Consider the following 25,827-nt stretch of genomic DNA (forward strand, 5'->3'; position numbering starts at 1 on the left):
TTGGTTGAAACAAATAGTTGGAGTTGTGTTGCTATGGAACAAAAACAAATTCAGGTTTGACCATCCATTTAAATTATGCCCCAAGATACCAATCGAATTTGAAATATAGCATTTTTGATGGCAACAAAACCAATGAAATGATCCAAACTTTTAGTGTATCGAACTGGACACTTTGAACAGTTAGGGGGTAGAACTACAAAGAGTTGCCAAGAAGCAACAGACTGCTCGCAAAATAACTCCCTGAAAGGTAGCTGTCTGTAAGAAGTGTGCACAGCAGTACATTGAAGCTGACCTTGAGAAAAATTTACAGAGGAAAAGCTACAAAGGCGAATCAACAAAGCTGACTGGTTTTGAAATGTGATTCTTTTGTAAATCATAACCGGGATTTTTTTCTTAATCAGACTAGTATTGTAGAGTGGGAGGTAAAAGATAGGCTTAAGAGAAAGGAGTTGTACATAACTGTTGTTTAAATGTTCTCTGTTGGACTTAATGAATAAAATTGTAAACTTTTACTTTATATAGTGACCTCTGGGATAATTCTTTGTCTTTTGAATTTTAACAGATTACAGTGCAAAGTGAGCTTCACTTTGTGTTGGGTTTAAGTTAGCAGAGGGGTTTACCCCATGTCAGAATACTCACCAAGATAAATAATGGGACCACAAAATTTGTTAGGGATTTCTGGAACTTGTTTTATTTTAAGCTTAAAGGAAATAGTCATAGAGAGGGTGACTGCTAGTTTCACATTTTTACTTTGGGTTTGGAGCAGTCCAGTGAAGTCCTTGGAAAAGGATGCTTTTATAGACTTGTGTTCCTAAGAAGGGAAGGATAAATAGTGAACTAGGTTACCTTAGAGTGAGGTAAAAACAATGACTGCAGATGCTGGAAACCAGATTCTGGATTAGTGGTGCTGGAAGAGCACAGCAGTTCAGGCAGCATCCAAGGAGCTTCGAAATCGACGTTTCGGGCAAAAGCCCTTCATCAGGAAGGACCGATGAAGGGCTTTTGCCCGAAATGTCGATTTTGAAGCTCCTTGGATGCTGCCTGAACTGCTGTGCTCTTCCAGCACCACTAATCCAGTACCTTAGAGTGAGGACTTAGTGTTAGTCCAAGACCAGAGTGTTGAGATAAAACCCTGAAGAGATCACTGAAAGCTGAGCATATTTAAACTTTATATGGTATCTCCAGGGAGAGTTTAAAAGTTGAATTCATAAATGGATTAAACCTATCAAAGTGTTGGATACTTGTCTGAGTATTGTACAAGTTGTGTTTTAGGGAACATATGCACACTGAGATTTAGGCACTATACCAAGCATTTGGTTCTTTTCAATTTAAAAAGCAGCCTTTTGGGGCTAATTGTTTTTATTATGCACTTAAAACTCTGAATTTGCAATTTAAGTGGATGCTTTGGGTTATTTGTATTTTTAAAGAAAAGTCTGCAGCATTACATGCTTGCATTTCATTGACGCCTCTTTTTTAAAAACTAAAACAAAGCAAATTATGATCTGTCAAGCCAGATTCCTGTCTGAGATCTAACTTGTCCATTAATAGCATCAGATAGGACCATAGCACCAGCTGTTCCTTCCTCCTCTCTGTACTTGCTTGAAGGGACTTAACATTGCTCACAAATGTTTAATCTAAAGCATTAACTCTGATTCTCTATCCGGATACACCAGATGACTGACTGATTGGAATCAGATAAGTCTCTGAGCTGACACAGATACCTTGGCACTGATAACGTGGTCCAAAAGACTATTTCAGAATCTGACATCCTCAAAGGTGAAGTAATTAGTGAATTATGATATTGCATCACAGAGGTTAAGGAGCACCCCAGCACTTTTCACTAATTGGATATTGATCATCTGTGCATACAATTCTGGGCAAGTCCTAAGTGGCATCTTCCATTGATTTAAAACAAAATGCATGATAATGCTAACTACTTTAAGGCTAACTAGTTAATTACTGGTTTAAGTCCCCCTCTAGACACTTGAGCACATTATCCAGGCTGATTCCTTGGTGCAGTACTGAGGGAGCACTGCACTGTCGGAGGGTCAATACTGAGGGAGCACCGCACTGTCGGAGAGTCAGTGTGGAGGGAGTGCTGCACTGTTGGAGGGTCAGTACTGAGGGACCGTCACACTGTCAGAGGGTCAGTGCTGAGGGAGCGCTGCACTGTTAGAGGGTCAGTACTGAGGGAGTGCAGCACTGTTGGAGATTCAGTACTGAGGGAGGGCTGCACTGTTGGAGGGTCAGTGCTGAGGGAGTGCTTCACCTCTTGAGATCCCCTTTTAATGGGGCATCTCTCAGGTTAATGCCAAAGATCCTGTGGTACTGTTTGAAGAGTAGCAGTGAAGTTGCCCCAATATCCAATATTTATCCATTAAACAACATCACTTTTAATAGGTAATCTGGTCATTATCAACATTGCTTTACTGTGTATGTAGTTTCTGCCGCAGTTGTTATATTACAACGACTATCATTCAAACCTGGAAGGAAGATAACAGAAGAAAAAGTATTTTGCAATTGGAGTAAGAGCATGGACCAAGTTCATCTCATGCAAAATGGCACTTCCGTCTTAGAGGATAGAGCTTCCTCAATTGTACATTTGTAAACGTCCTCACTGTGATATCGAGCCATCTGGAATTAGAAGGCTCTGACCTCAGTTATGACAGGTCAATTTTCTGATTTTATTTCACATTTCCAGCCTGTAGTTGTTTGTTATAACCTACTGGAATAAAGAATATTTCACGTATTCCACAAAAAGACAACATTGCACGGTCTCATCCAAATTTCCACGGCAAAGCCATTTATTTGGAGTCATGATGTGGAAATGCGGGCATTGGACTGAGGTGGCAAAGTCAGAAGTCACATGACACCAGGTTATAGTCCAACAGGTTTACTTGGAAGCACTAGCTTTTGGAGTGCTGCTGCTTCTTCAGGTAACTGTGGAGCAGGATCATAAGACACAGAATTTATAGCAAAAGATCACAGTGTCAAGCTTGCAACTGATATGATACATTCAACAAACCTAGGTTGCTGTTAAGTCTTTGATCTTTTAGAATGGGTTGCAGGTTTCCGTTGAGATACAGACAGACTCTCACCTCACATCTTTAATGCATTGTCTGAGCTATGATGTCACCCTTTGAAAGAAGTTCTGGGATTTACATATTAATGAACTGAAACCTACAATACATCCTAAAAGATGAAAGGTATAGCAGCAATCTAGGTTTGCTCAATATGTCATATCAGTTGCAAGCATAACACTGTGATCTTTTGCTATAAATTCTGTGTCTTATGGTCCTGCTCCACTAGTTACCTGATGAAGGAGCAGTGCTCCAAAAGCTGTGCTTCCAAATAAACCCGTTGGACTATAACCTGGTGTTGTATGGTTTATTTGGAGGACACTGCAATAACTTGAGTTCTGTGCTCATCTGAGTAAGTATTAACATGATTTATTGAACATAACTGCAGGATGTTAAGAGAGGACGTTGTCTGAAACCTCACGGACTCAGACTCCAAATGCACGTGTTTTGAAATCACTGACAATTCTTCACTCAAAAGCCTTTGGGACCGAAGGCCTTTCAGATGAAGATTATTTTGAATACACTTATCTTACTCTCCAAGATCGTTTACCAATCATCACAAGTCCAAAAGCAAAATATTCATTGAACTCATTGCACCCTAGTCTGTTGCAGAATGGGTTCACGTTAATTTTATCAAAAACCTAACAATATCTGTGATCTTTCTTCTTGTTATCACTTCACTTGGAGACATAGAGATGTACAGCACGGAAACCGATCTTTCAGTCCAAATCAGCCATACCGACCAGATATCCTAAATTAATCTAGTCCCACCTGTCGGCATTTGGCCCATATCCCTCTAAACCCTTTCTATCCACATACCCATCCAGATGCCTTTTAAATGCTGTCATTGTACAGCCCTCCACCACTTCCTCTGGCAGCTCATTCCATACACGCACCACCCTGTGCATGAAAACATTGCCCCTTAGGTCCATTTTAAATCTTTGCCCTCTCACCCTAAACCTATGCATTCTAGTTCTGGACTCCCCCAACCCAGAGAAAAGACCTCGTCTATTTATCCTACCCATGCCCCTCATGATTTTATAAACTTCTAAAAGCCTCCAACACTCCAGAGAAAACAGCCCCAGCCTATTCAGCATCTCCCTATAGCTCAAACCCTCCAATGGGCTCTATTGGTTGCTACACTTACCATTTTGGTCCATTCAAGTCCTTTAGGTCCTTTGAAAATAAAGTTTGCTTTTAGTTCACTTGGGTTCACTGTGATCAGGGTTTTTATTACCCTGAAGGGTCCGAGCTCAGCATGACCACGGGTCCATACAGATCCACTGTTGGAATATTGCATGCAATTCTGGTCTCCCTCCGTTAGGAAGCATGTTATGAAACTTGAAAGTATTCAGAAAAGATTTGCAAGAATGTTGCCAGGGTTGAAAGGGTTGAGCTATAGAGAGAGGCTGAATAGGCTGGGGCTGTTTTCCCTTTGGAGGCTGAGGGGTGACCTTACAGAGGTTTATTAAATCATGAGGGGCATGGATACGGTAAATAGACAAAGTCTTTTCTCTGGGGTGGGGGAGTCCAGAACTAGAGGGCATAGGTTTAGGGTGAGAGGGCAAAGATTTAAAAGGGACCTTATGGAATGAGCTGCCAGAGGAAGTGGTGGAGGCTGGTACAATTACAACATTTAAAAAGCACCTGGATGGGTATATGAATAGGAAGGGTTTGGAGGGATATGTGCCATGTGTTGGCAAATAGGACTAGATTAATTTAGGTTATTTGGTCGGCATGGAGAAGTTGGACTGAAGGGTCTGTTTCCATGCTGTACATCTCTACGACTCTATGATGAAAAAGTTGACTTTTCAGTTTTCAAATGTGCAGATACAGGACTCCTGCCTGACCTGTACTCCTTTTCAGATGCGCAGGAGCTAAACTTAGAGCACAGGCACTGAAATCTAAAGGATTCTTAAAGGGCTTGATGCTGAGAGGGTGTTTCTCCTCATGGGATCCAGTGAGAACAGTCTCAGAATAAAGGGGTGCTAATTTAAGGCAAGGATGAGGAGGAATTTCTTCTCTCAAAGGGTTGTGAGTCTTTGGAACTCCTGGACATAGAGCTCTGGGGGGGCAGTGTCCTTGTGTATGTTTAAGGCTGAGATAGATTCTTGATCAGTCGGGGAGTCAAGGATTAAAGGGAATGGGCAGGAAAGTGGACATGAGCAAGTCAGATCAGTCATGACTCTATTGAATGGCGGAGCAGGCTTCAGGGACTGAATGGTCTACTCCTGTCTCTATTTCGTATGGTCTTAACTTCACTGAAGTGAGTTGAGTCAAAGGGGAAATCACTGACCGTGTGAAGACTCAGTCATTGGGAGGGTTTGGACGGTAAATGGGGATTATAGGGCTTTCAATCAAGGAGAAAGCAGAGAGATTTCAGATGGTGGCGGAGGATGGAGGGTCAGAAATATTGCACACCGACGTTGAGGAGGAGGCCAGGAAATTGTTAAAGAGACAGAGGGCATTGGAAGAATTAGCTGTGTAAGTGGGAGGAGACTAGACAAGGGGTAAAAATTGAGTCAAGATAGAGAAATCTTGATCAGTGGGACAGGAACAGGCTGAAACTCTCAATCTACTCAATGTGTTTGTTTAGTATCAGCCTGTTTACAACATTACTATCTGACTTATTTGGAGACAATGTTTCTGTTTAATCGAGCACATAGCAGTTGGTAACGGTCTTTCAAAAAAAATTGAGTCACTTTGCAATGTAAAATATTTTAGACATTTAAAATTCAATTTAATCCCATTTTACACAAATCACTTGTGCTATATATTTACAAAGCACATCATCTGTAAAATGTGCGGAACATTTACTGTCGGCATTCTGAGCCAGTCAAATACATTCAAATGCATGAACTGGAAGCAAGTGCAGGCCATTTGGCCCATCTCAGCTGCTCTGCCATTAACTAAGCTCATTGATGTTCTGATTGCAGCCTCAGCACCATGTTCATGTCCACATCCTTGTTCATCCAGACTATACCTTTGCCTTAAAAGTACACAGTGACCCAGTCTCCACTATTCTCTGGGCAAGACACCCCCAGAGATCATGATCCTGGAGAGAAAAAGGAAATCTTCCTCAGCTTCATCATCTCTGTCCCAGAAACCCAGTGGATCTGGAAGCATCTGTGGAGGGAAAACAGAGTGAACGTTTCAAATCCAGTAATGACCCTTTTTCATTTGACTCGAAACGTTAACCCTGTCTTCTCTCCATAGATGCTGCCAGACCTATTGAGTTTCTCCAGCAATTTCTGCTTTGGTTTGTTTTATGTCCATAGTTTATTGTTTTATTTATTCCCCTAGTTTTAGTTTTCTTAAGCGTCTTTCTTTAAGCATCTATCCCGTCAAGTCCCCTCAGATTATATGCTGCAATAAATTCACCTCTCATTTTTCTAAATTCCAATTAGTATACAGAAACTGCCTGTTCAACCTTTACTCATAAGAGTATGGCATGAAGGTCACATTTGACTGAGCATAGCAATGCCTCACACGTGTTGATGGAGGTGAGAGTGGTGGAGGCACAGAAGAGAGAGTTAAGAAGATGGCTTGCTTGAGAGAAAAGATGAAAGCTCTGGTTTGCTATTCCTTTCCAAGGTGTTCCTGGAATAGTGTGCAGCACTGGCAAAGACAAAGCGAACAAGGGAAAATGCAGGAAAGTGGTGCTGCTGGTTATCAGATCAGCCGTGATCTCATTGAATGGTGAAGCAGACTCGATGGGCTGAATGGCCTGCTTCTGCTCCAATGTGTTATGTTCTCACAAGGGCAGGTCTGGATAGAACTTTCCAGTATCTAATCAGATCTACTGATGAACAAATAAACCATAGAGAGCTTAAGAACATGCAAACTAGGAGCAGAATTCAACTGTTCGAGATTGCTGTGCAATTTAATACCATCGTGGCTGATCTCATCTCAACTCCACTTTCCTGCCCACTCCCCCATAACCCTGCAACCCATTACTGATGAGAAATTAATAATCAATGGGCTCATGATTTGACTGGTGACAATCAACCATGTTAAACTTGCTGTCAGATTGGTAATCTATGAAATAAACAATGTTAAATGCAGGGCTTAAATACTCATTACTTACCATTTTCAGTGATCGAAGAAATTCGGGGTTATGGTTTAAAAAGAAAGGGTATGTGGGTGTCTCAATCTACGAATAAAGAATGCAGTTACATTTTCTTATTTTCTTTGCCTACCCCTGAAAATCTTCATGGCCTAACATCAGCTGGAAGCAATGAAACAAATTGCAAGCCTGTATGCCCCATTACAAATTGATGAAAAATTTCCACAAGCACAATATTCAAGGAGCAGCGAGGGATCCTGAAGAGACAGCAGTAACATGGTGGGCAAAATAGAGGGTTTACCCTTTAGAAACATCACAGGAGGTGTGTGAGCAATTGAAAATGTTGCCCTTCACGAAAAGAGCTCAAAAGCACTAGATTCTATGGCTTCAGAATGTTTTCAAAAAGGAGATAAATTCTTAGGGTGAAAGGGATCCAGAGAGCATGGGAAGAAAGAGGGAATAGGTCCTGACCCTATTGAATGGTGCAGCAAGCTCCTATTTTCTATATTTCATGGAAAATGTCAGGGAGTATCTTAATCATGAGGCCTGAGTGAAGTGTGAATCTCCCAGTGGGAGATTGCACCTTGAAATTCAGTGACAGCTTAAAAGTATTCAGTGCAGTTAATCAGTAAAAGTAGCAAAACTGATTGTGTATTCTCCCGTTCAGCCTCTGGTTGAGTTCATGTCTCTTGAATACAGTTCGTGAAAACTGCATTAATTTTGTTGAGCAATTTTAAAAGGAATAGCATTCTATGGATGCATAAGCAATATTTGAAAACTCAGATAGGGACTATAATCACAGAATGGTGCATAGAACTCCCAGGTAATGCTCACGAAATGATAGAAGTTTTAAGGGACTACTTTGATTTGGTATTGGACTGACATGGTGGAAACTGTACTCAAAGAAATCGTCAAAAACTATGTAAAGATATTCAAGCTAGAAAAGGGAAATAAATGATAAACAAGTCAAACATTGAGGATAAACCTGTTGGTCTCCATGCATACACATAAAAGAAACAAAGGCACTGTTATGTCCGTGTAAAAACACAACAGAAAAGGGAATAGTACAGCATGGATTCCAAATTCCACCTCACTGAATTATTTGATGTAGCAACAGAGAGCTCTGTATAAAGTATTTGTGGTGCAGTGGTAATGTCCCTACTCATGGACTAGGAGGGCTGAGTTCAAGTCCCACCTGCTCCAGAGTTGTGTAATAACGGGTTGAATAGGAAAATAGAATACTTACAAATAGTACCCTTTTTGAAATTCTATCTCATTGACTAAGATTAAAGTCAGACTCTATGGAGTCGAGGGGCAAATATCCAAGTGGATAACAAGCTGGCTGCAATACAGAATAGAAAAGGCAGTGGTTCAGGGGTAGTGGTATTCACAGAGATCAACAATTAGGCAAAAATGGTCTTACACAAGGGTTAGTGCTGGATCCCACTGTTGCACATCGTTTACACAATTGATTTGGACTCAACAATTGGAAGCAGTGTTCCCAAATTTGCACATGATACAATAAATTTGGGGTGTAGAGGTCTCAGTTAAAATATATGAAAACATTAATAAAGCACAGAACAGATAAGTAATTGGTAAATTAATTTCAATATGTGCAAGTGTACACAGAAAAGAAGAATGAAGCCATACAGTGCTTGAAATGAGCAGGTATTGTGGCTCAGTGTGTAGATTTCTGCCTCTGAGCCAGAAGTTCTGAGATTGAATTCCATTGTGGGACTAGATACTAAAGGAACGTGCATTCATAAACGAGCCAACAAAATTAAATATCAACTTATAAATCCTTCCAACATCAATGGCAGGAAGTAAGACTGGGTGAAGTTCCTGATTGACATCCATATCACGATCCAAACTTCCAGACTATAGCTTACATCTAGAATGTGTGTGATGACACATCAACATGGACTTGGAACGAACTGTAACACACCATCAAACTGCTTGGAAAGTAAGTAAGTATCTATATGTTGCATTACAGATAGAGGAAATCAGTAAAAGTAGCAAGTCAGTCTAATAAGACTGTACAGGACACAACTGAATTTAGATTCTGGAGGGATGGAATTGAACAACAGAGAAGTTATACTAGAATTGCAGAGTTGCTTAATTAGAAGGAACTGTCATGGTTCAGTTGTAATTTCCCTACCTCTGAGGCAGAAGGCCTCAGTTCAAATCCCACCTGCTCCAGAGGTATGTCATAACATCTCTGAACAGGTTGATTACAAATTAGCTAGAAGCTTGATTAGACTTCATTTGCAGGTCTACCTGCATATTATTAAAAAGCACATAAAGGCGCTGAAGACAGAGCAAAAGTGCTCCAAGCTGAGAGACTTACTTGGAGGGGGAGGAGTTTCAAAAACACAGAAATCTTACGGTTATGTAAGAATATGATTGTTTAAGCTTAGAGAAAACGATTGCACTTGCAAGGTGAGGCAAGAATTAGAGGGAATAGGTGATTGAAAATAAATAGAATTGAGTACTCAGGAGAAACATCTTTACGCAGACAGTGATTAGGTTGAGAACACACAGTCTGCATGAGTAGTCGAAGAAAATAGAAGCATTCAAGTGAAGATAAATGCACATGAAAGACAAAGTCAGAAGTCACACACAATGCCAGGTTATAGTCCAATAGGTTTATTTGAAATCACAAGCTCTCAGATCGCTGCTCCTTTGTCAGGTGAAGTGTACACAAAAGGAGACAGACTGGAAGGACTTATTCGTGGGATTTGGTGAAGAGGGATGGGGGGGTGGGAGGCTTATGTGAAGCATGAATATTAACATGTGACCACTGTTCTGATTAGACTGTCCTTGTGCAATAAGTGCTTTGTAGACTTTATAACTGTAAAGATGCATGTCATCTGTTCACATGACACAAGGAACAATTATTCCACAGTGATATAAACATGTCCTTCCAATAAATGGTTTAAAGTTTGCATTTCTGCCTCCACATAGTCCGACCTTCACGGATGGAAACTGTAACCGAGATATCATGAGGAACTCTTTCCATGACCAGTGATTTAGCAATCAAAGCAACATTCTAAAGAAACCATCTGCATCAAACCATTCAGGAGATAATTGCACAGACATAATCCCACAAAAAGACACTGCTCCACAAACAAAGCTTTTCCCTTTGCTTCAATATGTATTAGTCTCTTGGGAAAAATATGCTGTTGCTCTGTTCCACAACAGATGGTAACAATACTTTTGGTCTGCCAACATATTGATTTGAGTATTCGCACATGATGTTCATTCACTGTGATCATATCCAGCACTACAACTCTCTGAGAACCTTTCCTTTCTGTCCCTCAAATTCTCTACCTCCTGCTGATAGCATGTCATGAACATTACAGAGAGGCAACTGGTGCTGATTTAACCTAAGGATCACCATGCCTCAAGTAAGGGGAGTGGTTGACAGGAGAATCCTTCATTGTACATGAATTAAACCTATGCCATTGGCATTACACTGCGTCACAGACCAACCATCCAGTCAACTGAGCTAACCAACCCCAATAACACCCAACTGGCTGACATCAACTTCAACCAACTTCATTATGACAAGTTCTCTGGCCATTATCATGCTGTGGCTTGAGAGACCTTGCTATATGGAAGTTTGCTGCCTGTATTATAACTGGAGCTACATTTTAAACTTGATCTGTAGAACGCTTTGGGTCATACAGCCATTATGAAAGTTGTTATATGGGTGTGAACCTTTACTTTATGAGCAGTGATATTTTTTCAGTATTTATGCTGGTTATGAACTTGGTAAAAGTAAACTGTCCAGAACTAAATTAAAACTACTCTGGACACTGCCAACAGAATAGCACTTTCTACTAAACACCACACAAATCAATAGAAGAAGGGCCACTGGACTTGAAACATTAACTATTTTTTTCCTCTCAACAGATGCTGCCAGACCTGCTGAGCTCCTCCAGCAATTTGTGCATTTGATCCAAATCAGAGCTGCACTTAGAGGGGTGTTTCAAAAGCCTCACAGCTTGTAACTTTCTAAACCCCGTCTTTTTTGAAGATTTTTAAAAAATCTTACAAAGTTGCACTACCTTTATGGATCTGAAACATTTAAAGTGGATAATTGCAAAGCAATGCAACACACAGAAAATCATACACCAGCAACAAGCAAATATTTTTGAACAGTACTGGAAACAAGTTGATGTGCTCTAAAATGTTCTGGATGGATCAGAGTATATTTAGGACCCTTTTCTTTTTAAAAATAAAGGACCTTTACATAAAAATGGCTGATCAGCAAACCACTTTTAAAGCCATTAAATCTCTTATGCACAAAGTCAGAATTGACTGCAAAAATGCATTGTTGTACGCTGTTGTTGAAATTGAGTTAAATTGAAATAGCTTCTATCGTTTAGCTGCACTGTAGTTTGGATTGGATTGGAAGACAGGCAAAAAGAAATTAGGTACAGTTGGAGACACAAATGGGGTTCCACAGATACAAACTAATCGAGGGGAGAGGAAGTAAATACAATAACAATCACGAGAAAAGAAATTGCTAGGGAAACTGATAGAATGATAGATTAAAGCTCGGCTAGACTTGCTGTGATGCATCCTAGATATTAAAGGGAGTAGCTACAGAGGTAATAGATACATTGGTCATTTGATTTGGAATAATCTCAGAGGACTGGAGAACTATCAATGTAACACCTTAGTTAAAAAGGAAAGGAGACAAAAAAGAACTATGGGCCAGTTAGTTTAGTGTCTGTTATTGGGAAAATGTCATGGTATATTCGAGAGGATGTAATGGCAGAGCATTTAAAAATACATAATATGATCAGAGGCAGCATGACTAAGTGAAGTGGAAATCATGCCTGGCAAATGTATTAAAATTCTTTAAGGAGATAACAAGCAGAATAGATAAAGGGGAAGCAATCAAATTAATATATTTGGATTTTCAGAATGCATTTGGTCAGATACCACAGTTCAGGCTACTTAATAAAACGAGCTCATGAGATGGGAGGTGGTACACTAACATGGATTAGAGGACTGGCTAACAATTAAGAGTGGAGATAAGGGGTCGTTTTCAGGATGGCAACTTGCAAGTAGTGGAGTTCTAAAGGGATCAATGCTGAGGCCACAATTATTTACAATATATGTTATTCTTCAATGTGGAAGCCATGATGTGCTAGTATTGGACTGGGGAGGACAAAGTTAAAAATCACTCAACACCAGGCTATAGTCCAACTATAATTTATTTGGAAGCACTGGCTTTCAGAGCACTGCTCCTTCATCAGGTAGCTAGTGGAGTAGGATCATAGGACACAGAATGTAGAGCAAAAGATCATTTGCTATAAAATGATTTCTATCTTTTATTATACATTCTGTGTCCTTTGATCCTACTCCACTAGCTACCTGATGAAGGAGCAGCACTCCGAAAGCTAGTGCTTCCAAATAAATTATAGTTGGACTATAACCTAGTGCTGAGTGATTTTTAACTTCAATATGGAAGGTGAATGCATTGTAGCCAAATTTGCAGATGACACAAAAATAGTGGGAAGTTAAGGTGTGAGGATGACACAAAGAGTCTGCAGAGCTATATACCCGGTTAAGTGAGTAGGCATGAAGACTTGGCAGTTACGTCATAAAGTCATAGTCATAGAGACGTACAGCATGGAAACAAACACTTTGGTCCAACCCGTCCATGCCGACCAGATATCATAACTCAATCTAGTCCCACATGCCTGCAACCGGCCCATATCCCTCCAAACCCTTCCTATTCATATAGCCAACCAAATGCCTCTTAAATGTTGCAATTGTACCAGCCTCCACCACTTCCTCTGGCAGCTCATTCCATACACATACCACCCTCTGTGTGAAAACGTTTCCCCTTAGGTCTCTTTTATATCTTTCCCCTCTCACCTGAAACCTATGCCCTCTAGTTCTGGACTCCCCCACCCCAGGGAAAAGACTTTGTCTATTTACCCTATCCATGCCCCTCATAATTTTGTAAACCTCTATAAGGTCACCCCTCAGCCTCTAATGCTCCAGGGAAAACAGCCCCAGCCTGTTCAGCCTCTCTCTAAAGCTCAAATCCTCCAACCCTGGCAACATCTTTGTAAATCTTTTCTGAACCTTTTCAAGTTTCACAACATCTTTCTGATAGGAAGGAGACCAGAATGGCACGCAATATTCCAACAGTGGCCTAACCAATGTCCTATACAGCTGCAACATGACCTCCCAACTCCTGTACTCAATACTCTGACCAATAAAGGAAAGCATACCAAACGCCTTCTTCACTATCCTATCTACTTGTGACTCCACTTTCAAGGAGCTATGAACCTGCATCTCAAGATCTCTTTGTTCAGCAACACTCCCAAGGACCTTACCATTAAGTGTATAAGTCCTGCTAAGATTTGCTTTTCCAAAATGCAGCACCTTGCATTTACCTCAATTAAACTCCATCTGCCACTTCTCAGCCCATTGGCCCATCTGGTCAAGATCCTGTTGTAATCTTGAGGTAACCCTCTTCGCTGTCCAATACACCTCCAATTTTGGTGTTATCTGCAAACTTACTAACTGTACCTCTTATGCTCGCATCCAAATCATTTATGTAAATGACAAAAAGTAGAGGGCCCAGCACAGATCCTTGTGGCACTCCACTGGTCACAGGCCTCCAATCTGAAAAACAACCCTCCACCACCACCCTCTCTCTTCTACCTTTGAGCCTGTTCTGTATCCAAATGGCTAGTTCTCCCTGTATTCCATGAGATCTAACCTTGCTAATCAGTCTCCCATGGGGAACCTTGTCAAACGCCTTACTGAAGTCCATATAGATCACATCTACTGCTCTGCCCTCATCAATCCTCTTTGTTACTTCTTCAAAAAGTTACTTCTTCAATCAAGTTTGTGAGACATGATTTCCCACACACAAAGCCATGTTGACTATCCCTAATCAGTCCTTGCCTTTTCAAATACATGTACATCCTTTCCTTCAGGATTCCCTCCAACAACTTGCCCAAAACCGAGGTCAGGCTCACCGGTCTATAGTTCCCTGGCTTGTCTTTTACCGCCCTTCTTAAACAGTGGCACCACATTAGACAACCTCCAGTCTTCTGGCTCCTTACCTGTGACTATTGGTGATACAAATATCTCAGCAAGAGGCCCGGCAATCACTTCTCTAGCTTCCCACAGAATTCTTGGGTACACCTGATCAGGTCTTAGGGTTTTATCCACCTTTACCCGTTTCAAGACATCCAGCGCTTCCTCCACTGTAATCTGGACATTTTGCAAGATGTCACCATCTATTTCCCTACAGTCTATATCTTCCATATCCTTTACCACAGTAAATACTGATGCAAAATATTCATTTAGTATTTCCCCCATTTTCTATGGCTCCACACAAAGACCACCTTGCTGATCTTTGAGGGGCCCTATTCTCTCCCTGGTTACCCTTTTGTCCTTAATATATTTGGAAAAACTCTTTGGATTCTCCTTAATTCTATTTGCCAAAGCTATTTCTTGTCCCCTTTTTGCCCTCCTGATTTCCCTCTTAAGTATACTCCTACTTCCTTTATACTCTTCTAAGGATTCACTCGATCTATCCTGTCTATACCTGACATATGCTTCCTTCTTTTTCTTAACCAAACCCTCAATTCCTTTAGTCATCCAGCATTCCCTATACCTACCAGCCTTCCCTTTCACCCAAACAGGAATATACTTTCTCTGGATTCTTGTTATCTCATTCCAGCCGTCCCTTTATCTGCGAACGTCTGCCTCCAATCAGCTTTCGAAAGTTCTTGACTAATACCGTCAAAATTGGCCTTTCTCTAATTTAGAACTTCAACTTTTAGATCTGGTCTATCCTTTTCCATCACTAATTTAAAACAAATAGAATTATGGTTGCTGCCCCCAAAGTGCTCCCTCACTGACACCTCAGTCACCTGCCCTGCCTTATTTCCAAAGAGTAGGTCAAGTTTTGCACCTTCTCTAGTAGGTACATCCACATAGTGAATCAGAAAATTGTCTTGTCTGCACTTAAGAAATTCTCTCCATCTAAACCTTTAACACTATGGCAGTCCCAGTCTATGTTTGGAAAGTTAAAATCCCCTACCATAACCACCCTATTATTCTTACAGATAGCTGAGATCTCCTTACAAGTACGTTTCTCAATTTCCCTCTGACTATTAGGGGGTCTGTAATACAATCCCAATAAGGTGATCATCCCTTTCTTATTTCTAAGTTCCACCCAAATAACTTCCCTAGATGTATTTCCGGAAATATCCTCCCTCAGCGCAGCTGTAATGCTATCCCTTATCAAAAATGCCACTCCCCCTCCTTTCTTGCCTCCCTTTCTATCTTTCCTGTAGCAATTGTATTCTGGAACATTAAACTGTCAGTCCTGCCCATCCCTGAGCCATGTTTCTGTAATCGCTATGATATCCCAGTCCCATGTTCCTTCCCTGTTAGGCCCCTTGCATTGAAATAAATGCAGTGACCTTATTGAAACAGAAAGATACTTAGAGGATTTGTCAGGGCAGATATGGAAAGGTTGTTTTCCTTTGTGACAGAGTCTACGACAAGAGGGCTTAATCTCAGAATAAGGGGGCGCCTATTTAAGACAGGGATAAGGAGAAATTTCTTCTCTCAGATGGTAGTGAAGCTGTGAAATCCTCTCCTGGGGAGGGATGACGAGGATGGGTCATTTCAGCATTTTTAAGCCAAAGATAGATTTTTAATTAGAATTGGATTCAAGGGATTATGGAGAAAGGGCAGGAACATGGAGTTGAGGATTATCAGATTAGCCATGATCTCATCGAATGGCAGGGCAGACTCAGTGAATTCTGCTAATACATCTTACTGTCTTTTACGAAAGTACAACAAAGTCATTAAACATTTGTAAATAATACAGGGGAGGCAATGTTGTAATGTCACTCTGTAAGTAATCCAGAGGGCCAGGCAATTGTTCTGGGGATATGAATTTGCACCCCACCATGGCAGATGATGAAATTTGATTTCAATAAAACATCCGAAGCTGGGAAACTAGCCAAATGATGACCATGTAACCCCTGTCAATTGTTCACTAATGTCCTTTATGTAAAACCTACATGTCAGATTGGGGTCCACTTAACTCACTTGGCTGGATGGCTCACTTGCGATGCAGGGTGACACTGACAATGTGGGCTCAAACCCAACATCCAGCTGAGGTAACTGTGAAACTCATTCTCAACCTTTCCCCTTGCTGACACGTGGTGACCCTCAAGTGAAACCACCACAAGCTCGCTCTCTCTAGTAAGAGAGTAGCCTTAAGGCAACTTTAGCTTTTCTATCCCATATTCTTAGTCTGGCCCACATCTAACTCTAGGCAATGTGGTTGACTCTTACAATCATAGAGTCATACAGCTGTACAGCATAGAAACAGACCCTGCGGCATCCATGCTGACCAGATATCCTAACTTAATCTAGTCCCATTTGCCAGCGCTTGGCCCCTATCTCTCTAAACCCAACCTATTCATATACCCATACAGATACCTTTTAAATGCTGTAATTGTACCAACCACCACCATTTCCTCTGGCAGCTCATTCCATACACACACCACCATCTGTGTGAAAACGTTGCCCCTTAGGTCCCTTTTCAATCTTTTCCCTCTCACCCCAAACCTATGCCCTGGACTCCCCCATCCTGGGTACTAACTGCTCTCTGGGGTAAATAGGAATGGATGATAGATATTGTCCTAACCACCAACATCTACAACAATTCTCTGCCACAGAAGGTTGCTGGGGATCAGTTTGCTCATTAAATTCAAGAGGGAGCTGGACGTGGCCCTTGCGGCTAAAGGAACAAAGGGGTGTGGGGAGAAAGTGGGAGTGGGATACTGAGATTGCATGATCAGCCATGACCGTATTGAATAGTGCAGCAGGCTCGAAGGGCCGAATGGCCTACTCCTGCACCTATTTTCTATATGTTTATGAATCAGTAAAAAACAATGCCAACTGGATTTGAGGGAGAATGCCAAGGTGAGGGGAAGGAGAATTCACAATCAAAATAGTCTTAACCTGACACTGAGGGACAATCCACTTTCAAAACTAAAAGCACAGAAATTGCTAGGATTGCTCGAAAAGCTCAGCAGGTCTGTGGAGAGAAATCAGAGTTAATGCTTTGGGTCACATGACCATCTCGCTCTAATAAGAGAGTAGCCTGAAGGCAAATTTACCTGTTCTATCACAAATTCTTAGCCTGGTCCGCATGTAACTTTAGACCCAGGGCAATGTGGTTGACTCTTACAGTCATAGATTTGCAGTTGCAGTGTTGGACTGGGGTGCAGCAAGTTAAAAAATCATATAACACCAGGTTATAGTCCAACAGGTTTATTTGGAAGCACTCCTTCATCAGGTGGATGGAGTAATGTGGAGTACTCCATAACCACCTGATGAAGAAGCAGCGCTCCAAAAGCTAGTGCTTCCAAATAAACCTGTTGGACTATAACCTGGTGCTGTGTGATTCTTAACTTTGTACAGTCACAAGAGTTACTCAACCTGAAACGTTAACTCTGACTTCTCTCCACAGATGCTGCCAGACCTGCTGAGCTTTTCCAGCAATTTGTTTTTGTTTCTGATCTACAGCATTCCTGCTTTTATTTTCAAAACCAAATGCTACAAAACCAGTCCTCCTCGATGATGGACATTTATTAAACAGAAAACTAAACAATGCTGGCTGCTTTTCTTGTGCAGGAGAGAATAATCTGAAGTGCCAAGTGTGAAGATCGACTCAGTCCGTACCCGCCTCGCACAACAATCACGCTTGTGTCTTGTGGGCTCAGGCGGTGGAATGATATCATGCAAGAGGGGAATAGACCGATATGATCTCACTGCTAAACAGCAAACCAGCTCCCAGAGCTGCAGCCCTTCCCACTCTGACGCTGCAGAGGGTGGGGATGGACTAAGCTGTAATAACACACACCTCTGTACAGTAAGGGTTCACCTCATCCATTCATTTTCAAACACCCACCCACCCACACACACACACACAGAAATAGCAACACGGTCCTGAATGTATCACGCGATTAAAGGGGATATTGTCCACAGAATTATGTAAAGTTCTCTTTTAACAGCGAAAATGCAAAGAAATAAAATGTGTGTGTGTGTGTACACCACGCAGACACATTATTAATCCCGAGCAGAGGCTGGCAGTAAAACAGCAGATGGTTCACAAAGTCAATGCCTCTTTGTCTCACAAGAGGAGAATTGGGATTTAGAACTGGGTTCGGGCGCCCATCTGGGACAGTACGTTTACGGCAAGGGGATTATCCCAGGGTTGAATTTGTCTATTTCCAGTCTCCTCTACACACACACACATGAAGCAGCGGGGGTAGGAATTTCCAGGCTGCGCTCTAACCTTCTCTGATACTAACAAGGTAGGAGATGAAATTCACCACCTCTCCGGAGGGGACCTGAAGCAAGAGGCGGGGGGGTACCCAGACAGACAGAAGTTAACAGTATCTCCCCTCTCCCTCTGCCTGTCTCTGCCTCTCTCTCCATTCCCCACTCCCAACCCTTACCTGTGTCGCGTTATACAAAGGAGGATGTCCGCCAGCGTCCCCCTTATCCCTCTATCCCAATTGATGTGCTGACGAGAAACGTTGACGTTAAAAAGATGATGGCTCCCTCCACTGCCCGGCACTTTTTTCCCCTCCCCTCAATTGTGTTCTCTCTCCCCCCCCCCCCCCCATCCCCTCCTCCCCATCTCTCTCTCTCTCTCTCCTCCTTCCACCACCAACATGACCCAACTCCTCCCTTTTCTGGGATCTGCCCTCAATGATGAAAGCTCCAACTCCAAGGAAGCGTTATCAATGTCACACAGTCTGCCCGCCGACTACAAAGCCGTCCTGTGTCTGAAGGGGAGACATTTATTTATTTCCCAGCAAAGGCTTCATTTGTATGTGTGCACATGCTCAGGCATATCAGAGGTTACTGGTGTTCTCCCAAAAAAATACTCCTGACGCATTCAATTCAGCAGCTACACAGCAACGGTCTCAGGAACAGCAAATGTTTTGTCCTCCAGCTCTGCAGGAAATAACTCAGCGCAGGAGGCGGTCATTGCTATTGTTCTATGGACAAGGCAAACTTTAAGAAAGCGAGATTGTTTTTAAGCCCTCCCCATTCCACCTGGTCTTCTGCTTTCTGCTTTGTTGGCAGTTCCTCAGGGGTCAAGGGATGGCTTGTTTCCACTCTGGAGGGGTGAGGGGTCCTGCTGAATAGTCCAACCCTGGAGTGTTTGTTGGGACAGGCAGGTGAGATGTTCCAGATCCTCTTTCTGCTTCTTGCACCTGGCACAGAGTGGTGAAGGAGGTGTTGGCACGCTTGGTCTCGTTGGTCAGAACATTGCCAAAGAATGTGGTGCTGGAAAAGCACAGCCAGTCAGGCAGCATCTGAGGAGCAGGAGAATTGACGCTTTGAGCAGAAGCTCTTCATGAAGAGCTCTCAGATGCTGCCTGATTGGCTGTGCCTTTCCAGCCCCGCACTCTTCGACTCTGATCCCCAGCGTCTGCAGTCCTCACTTTCTCCGAGTTGATTCTAACCTTACCGTGGAGCCTCTTCCAAGAATGCCCATCATTCCTGATGAAAGGCTAATGCCTGAAACATCGATTCTCCTGCTCCTCAGATGCTGCCTGACCTGCTGTACTTTTCCAGCACCACCCTCTTTGACTCTGATCTCCAGCATCTGCAGTGCTCACTTTCTCCTCCTTGGTCAGAAGATTAAGTGGCTGTTTTCCCTGGAGCGTTGGAGGCTGAGGGGTGGCCTTCTAGAGGTTTATATAATCACGAGGGGCATGGATAGCCAAGGTCTTTTCCCCAGGCTAGGGGAGTCCAAAACTAGAAGGCATAGGTTTAAGGCGAGAGGGGAAAGATTTAAAAGGGACCAAAGGGGCACATTTTGCATGCAGAGGATCAGATTCGCTCCAGTGTGGAAAGGGCCATTCGGCCCAACAAGCCCACACCAACCCATGCAGATCCTTTCCCTCCTGATTAATGCAACTAACACTGCAGGCAATCTAGCGTGGCTAATTCACCTAACCTGCACATCTTTGGACTGTGGGAGGAAACCCACGCAGACACAGGGAGAATGTGCAAACTCCACACAGACAGTTGCCCGAGGCAGGAATTGAACCCGGGTCCCTAGTACTGTGAGGCAGCATTGTTAACCACTGAGCCACCATGCCACCCTATGGTGGGTGAGTGGAATGACTTGCCAGAGGAAGTGGTGGAGGCTGGTACAATTGCAGCATTTAAAAGGCATCTGGATGGGTATATGTATAGGAAGGGTTTAGAGGGATCTGAGCCAGATGCTGACAAATGGGACTAGATTAATTTAGGATATCTGTTCAGCATGGACGTGTTGGACTGAAGGGTATGTTTCCATGCTGTACATCTCCATGACTCTATCGGAGTTGGGATGTCATGTTGAGGTTGTACAGGATATTAGTGAGACCACTTTTGGAATACTATGTGCAATTCTGGTTGTCCTTCTATCGGAAGGACATTGTTAAACTTGCGCAGAAAAGATTGACAAGATGTTGCTGGCTCTGGAGGGCTTGAGTTAAAGGGAGAGGTTGTCCCTTTGAATAGTCTGGGGCTTGTTACCTTGGAGCATCAGAGGTTGAGAGGATGACCTTATAGAGGTTTATAAAATCATGAGGGAAATCAAAAGGACTTAAGGGGCAAATTTTTCACACAGAGGGTGGTGTGCGAGTGGAATGAGCTGCCAGAGGAAGTGGTGCAGATGGGTACAATTACAACATTTAAAAGGAAGGGTTTAGAAGGATATGGTCCAAATGCTGGCAAATGGGACTAGGTCAGTTTGGGATGTCTGATTGACATGCATGAGTTGAACCGAAGAGTCTGTTTCCATGCTGTATGACTTGATGTGCTCCTCTCAGTGATGTTCAAAATGATTTGTATTTTTGTGGATGTTTCATCTTCAGTTTGTGAGTTAGAAAGCAAGTGATTCCCACATGGTGCATTTATTTATTGAGGTTTTCAAAGTATCCTTGTAGCATTCCCTCTGTCCTCTTAGTGATTGTTTACCATTGCAGAGCTTGGATTATAATAGCTGTTTACTTGGTACTAGACACCTCTGTAGCAGATGGGATTTGAACATGAAATTCTTGGCTTAGAGGTAGAGACACTATCATGGTCCTACAAGATCTCATTTTGAGAAAGTTAGATGACTCATAACATGTGATGCTCAACCGTGTCACTATACACCTAGCCTTCAGCCATTCTAAGTGCAATGGATATAGGATGTAGGTTTGCTCACTGAGCTGAAAGGTTCATTTCCAGACATTTTGTTACCTTACTAGGTAACATCTTCAGTGGACCTCATGTGAAACAATTCCCAAATATTCCTGCTTTTTATTTATATGTTTGGGTTTCTTTGGGTTAGTGATGTCATTTCCTGTGGTGATATTATTTCCTGTGGTGAAGTCACTTCCTGTTCCTTTTCTTAGGGGGTGGTAGATGGGGTCTAACTCGATGTGTTTGTTGATAGAGTTCCGGTTGGAATTCCGGTTGGAATGCTTCTAGGAATTCTCGTGCGTGTCTTAGTTCGGCTTGTCCTAGGATGGATGTATTGTCCCAGTCAAAGTGGTGTCCTTCCTCATCCATATGTGAGGATACTAGTGAAAGAGGGTCATGTCTTTTTGTGGCTAGTTGGTGTTCATGTATCCTGGTGACTAGTTTTCTGCCTGTTTGTCCAATGTAGTGTTTGTTACAGTCCTTGCATTATATTTTGTAAATGATGTTAGTTTTGCTCATTTCAACAAGTCAACACACACTGCAGCATAGGGGAACTACGCAGAACAGAGGAAACTCACCTATACCATGTATTCAAAAAGAATGGGTACCCAATGAACACAGTCCACCGATTTCTCAGCAACAACCCCAAACAAGCAGACAAAACACATCCAGAAACCCTATCCACTCTCCCCTACATCAAAGACATCCCAGAAATGACTGCCAGACTAGTCAGACCCCTTGGCATCATGGTAGTCCACAAACCCACCAACACACTAAAACAGCGGCGAATGAACTTGAAAGACCCTATACAGACAATGAGCAAAACTAACATCATTTACAAAATATCATGCAAGGACTGTAACAAACACTAAATTGGACAAACCAATCACCAACCCAAAGAAACCCAAACATATAAATAGAAAGCAGGAATTTTCAGCATTGCTTTGTGTGAGGTCCACTGAAGAAGTTACCTAGTAAGGTAATGAAACGTCTGGAAATGAACCTTTCAGCTCAGCAAGCAAGCCTATATCTAAAACCTCAACCTGAGCTACAAATCTTCTCAAAACTTGCTATGCAATGGATTTAGTTTGACATGGTCAGTTAGTCAGTTATGTTGATGAGGTGTACAATAAGCACAGGTCTAATATGTATACGTATATGACATTATCATAATGTTAACACTTAGTGTTGTTAATAAACTTTAAGACATCTGTCTTAATGAGTTTGCAACTTGTGGTATAAGTTACATGAGCTAACACACAGGGCAGCACTCAGACTATATCTTACTGGCAATGGTACCTGATCCCAAAAATATATTGTGATGCACACCGACTTGGTTTTTCATCATCATGTCTGTGCTAGTTCTTGGAAAGCGATGTCTATGAAGCTCCACTCCATTACTCTTTATTCATAGCTCTGTAAATATCTTCAGATTAAAGTGTATGTCAGATCCTTTTTGAAAATCATTATTGAACCGGCTCTCAACAACCTTTCAGATAATGGGTTACAGATGGGCTTTCCAACTTTCTGTGGAAGCTTGAGGGACTATCAGAACCCTCCCAGAAGATACTGAAAATAGTTTGGGATGTTCTAATGCTATAGTCCTCCATTAATTGACCCTGGCCAACCACAGAGTTTATTTGACTGAATGGGATGGATGATGTGTGATTGGAGAGAGTGCTCCCATGAAGGCTGATGATCTGGAATGCTTATCTTACATGTATATTGCATTCTCATCTGTGCTACTGCTGGTCTCCTTGCCTATTCTCATGAGTGCTGTGACTGGTCAGCTAACCTATTCTCACCAGTGCTGTGATTGGTCACCTTGCCTATTCTGTGAGTGCTACTGCTGGTCATCTTGCCTATTCTCCTGAGTGCTACTGCTGGTCATCTTGCTTATTCTTGTGAGTGCTGTGACTGGTCACCTTGCCTATTCTTACACCACTAGTAGCTTGCATTCAGAGAGATCTTGAGCGTGATTGCCAAGCAAACTTCAGAATGCAGCATCAACCTGACCCACAAATCACACTCAATCAAAACAGAATGAACCAGCTCAAGCCTGATGGCTAGGTGGGAAATTTACTAAAGGAGCAAGTGCTAAAGCCACTGTCAATGACCTGATCATTCCCCTTGGTGAAAGTGAGGACTGCAGATGCTGGAGATCAGAGTCTAGATTAGAGTGGTGCTGGAAAAGCACAGCAGATCAGGCAGCATCCGAGGAGCAGGTACCTACCTGGAAAATTCACTGCATGACTGGTTTTGGATTGTGGTGATCATAGAAGGGGCTGCTACTGCCATGAAGTGGTCTGTCTTGGTGTGTCCAGTTCTCACAGTGCTGGTTTGATTGGTAAATTTTGTATGTTGTTTTAACTTTAAAGTTTGGTATGCTTTAGTCTATTAATAATTTGGATGCTGGCATGATAAAGTAATTCCAACCTTTATTGGTAAGATATATATTGACGACAGTCCAAGTAACAATCATCTATTTCTGTCTCTAGTTATTCTCTCTAACCTTCCTTCTTCTGCTCTAATTAAGTCAAGTTCAAAACATTATTTAAAATCACTGACTGACTTATATTAACCCTTTACCCCACAGCCACACCCTGAAAACTTTATACCTACCAGACATTTTGATATATTGGTGTCACATTTTCTTTTATTCATGTACAGATGAGGGCTTCACTGGTTATCCAGCATTTATTGTCCTTTCCCAATATGCCCAGGGGCCATTTAAGAGTCATTCATGTTGCTGTGGGTCTGGAGACACGCGTAGACCAGACCAGCTAAAGACAGCAATTTCCTTTCCTAAATGGCATTAGTGAACCAGATGGGGTTTTTCCAACAATCAATTCATGGCCACCTTTAGGATCTTTAATTCCAGATTTGTTTTTTATTAAAACTCAAGTTGCACCATCTACTGTGGCAGGATTCAAACCCAGTCCCCCAGAACATTACCTGGGTCTCTGGATTAACAAGCCAGCAACAATACCACAAGGTCATCACCTCCTGCAATGCAGAGAAAAAAACTGTTTTGCGTGCTACACAGGCAGGTCGTATCACACAAAGTGCATCACAGGAGCAGAACAGAGTGCGGCGTACAGTGTTACAGCTGCGAAGCAGGTGCAGAGAGAGAGAGATCAGAATCTACATTTGAGAGATCTATTCATAAGTTTGATAACAGCCGGGAAGATGCTGTTCTTTAATTTGTTTGTACAGGCTTTAAAACTGTTAGTTGCTCTCCTGAGGCAGAAGGAAGTGTAGATGGAATCAGTAGATGGAAGCCTCATCTGTGTGATGGACTGGGCTGTGTTCACAACTGTGTAGTTTTGGGCAGAGCAGTTAACATACCAAGCTGTGATGCATCTGGATAGATGCTTTCTATGGTGCATCTATAAAATTGATAGCATCTTTGTGAGCATCCCAAATTTCCTTAGCCTCCTGAGGAAGTAGAGACGTTGTTGTGCTTGAAGGCTTTATTGGCTCCCTGAACCAGGCCTCAGCTGGGAAAGAAACCCCTTGAGAGCTTAAGACTCAAGGTGAGACTGAGTGCTGCTTCCATACTGCTGTCGTTAGCCAATGGAATTCATTCTCCAGTGGGCAATGGAAACTGCGTCATCAAAGGTTGGGTTAGCAATTTGCTTAATAGAGAAGGGAGTTATAGGAGTTGGGCAGGAAAGTGGAGGTGAAACCACAGCCATGATCTTGTTGTAGAGTAGAACAAGTGTGATGGGCTGAATTTCCTACTTCTGTTCTGATTCTTATGATCCTTTAATTCTAATCCTCAAACCAAGCCAAATTGACACACTTGTAGCTAAGGCTTTTAGCTTGTCTTGAAGGCAGTACTTTTACTTCTGATTTGGACAGTCACAGAGTCATATCTCACTCCAGGATTTCATCATGTGATCTATTCTGTCCCTTCACTTCATCATTGCAGTAACAGTGAAATGGTAGAGGTGATGTCTGTCATTTATCATATTAACAAAAGCCCATTCGACCTGTTCAGGTGGGAGTAAGAACTCCCTTTACATTATTCAAGGAGCAGAGGAGATAGACTGTATTTATCTCTCGAAAAGCCTCACCAAAGCAGATTATCTGGAGATTTTTCTCGTTGTTGTTTGTGAGACCTTAAAATGCAGACAAATAGACCAGCCAAAATGCGCTTAACAACAGCAATTATATCTCAAAGGGGATTCACTGACTGTGAAAGACATTAGATCTTTGAGTAAACTTTGCACAGCCAGCAGGGAGAGACCATATCCAGAGTGAGACACAGCCCAAGTGCAACTAGGAAATTCGGTGTAGAGGGGAAAAGGTGCTTTTTTGCTTGTTTCTATTTTGGTCAGCAGTTTGTAGAGTATTTTTTTTTAAATTGAAGCCCAGAATCAAGGAGCCAGTACAAAAGAGTGACATCCC

General features: G+C 42.2%; 1 protein-coding gene and 1 long non-coding RNA gene across 2 annotated transcripts in view; one reads left to right on the plus strand and one right to left on the minus strand.

Annotated features, from left to right (window-relative positions):
• The window catches only part of LOC140457996 (monocarboxylate transporter 2-like), a 196,606-nt gene extending 177,851 nt beyond the window's left edge, over positions 1-18,755 (minus strand). Inside the window, exon 1 of the mRNA XM_072551924.1 lies at positions 18,678-18,755. The gene's annotated coding sequence lies outside the window, so the exon portion shown is untranslated. The remainder of the gene's footprint in view (positions 1-18,677) is intronic.
• Positions 18,459-25,827, plus strand: part of LOC140457997 (uncharacterized) — a 72,522-nt gene continuing 65,153 nt past the window's right edge. Inside the window, exon 1 of the long non-coding RNA XR_011953429.1 lies at positions 18,459-18,533. This is a non-coding gene — a long non-coding RNA (uncharacterized lncRNA). The remainder of the gene's footprint in view (positions 18,534-25,827) is intronic.

Source organism: Chiloscyllium punctatum, chromosome 32, assembly GCF_047496795.1.
Source record: "Chiloscyllium punctatum isolate Juve2018m chromosome 32, sChiPun1.3, whole genome shotgun sequence".
NCBI classification, from domain to species: domain Eukaryota; kingdom Metazoa; phylum Chordata; class Chondrichthyes; order Orectolobiformes; family Hemiscylliidae; genus Chiloscyllium; species Chiloscyllium punctatum.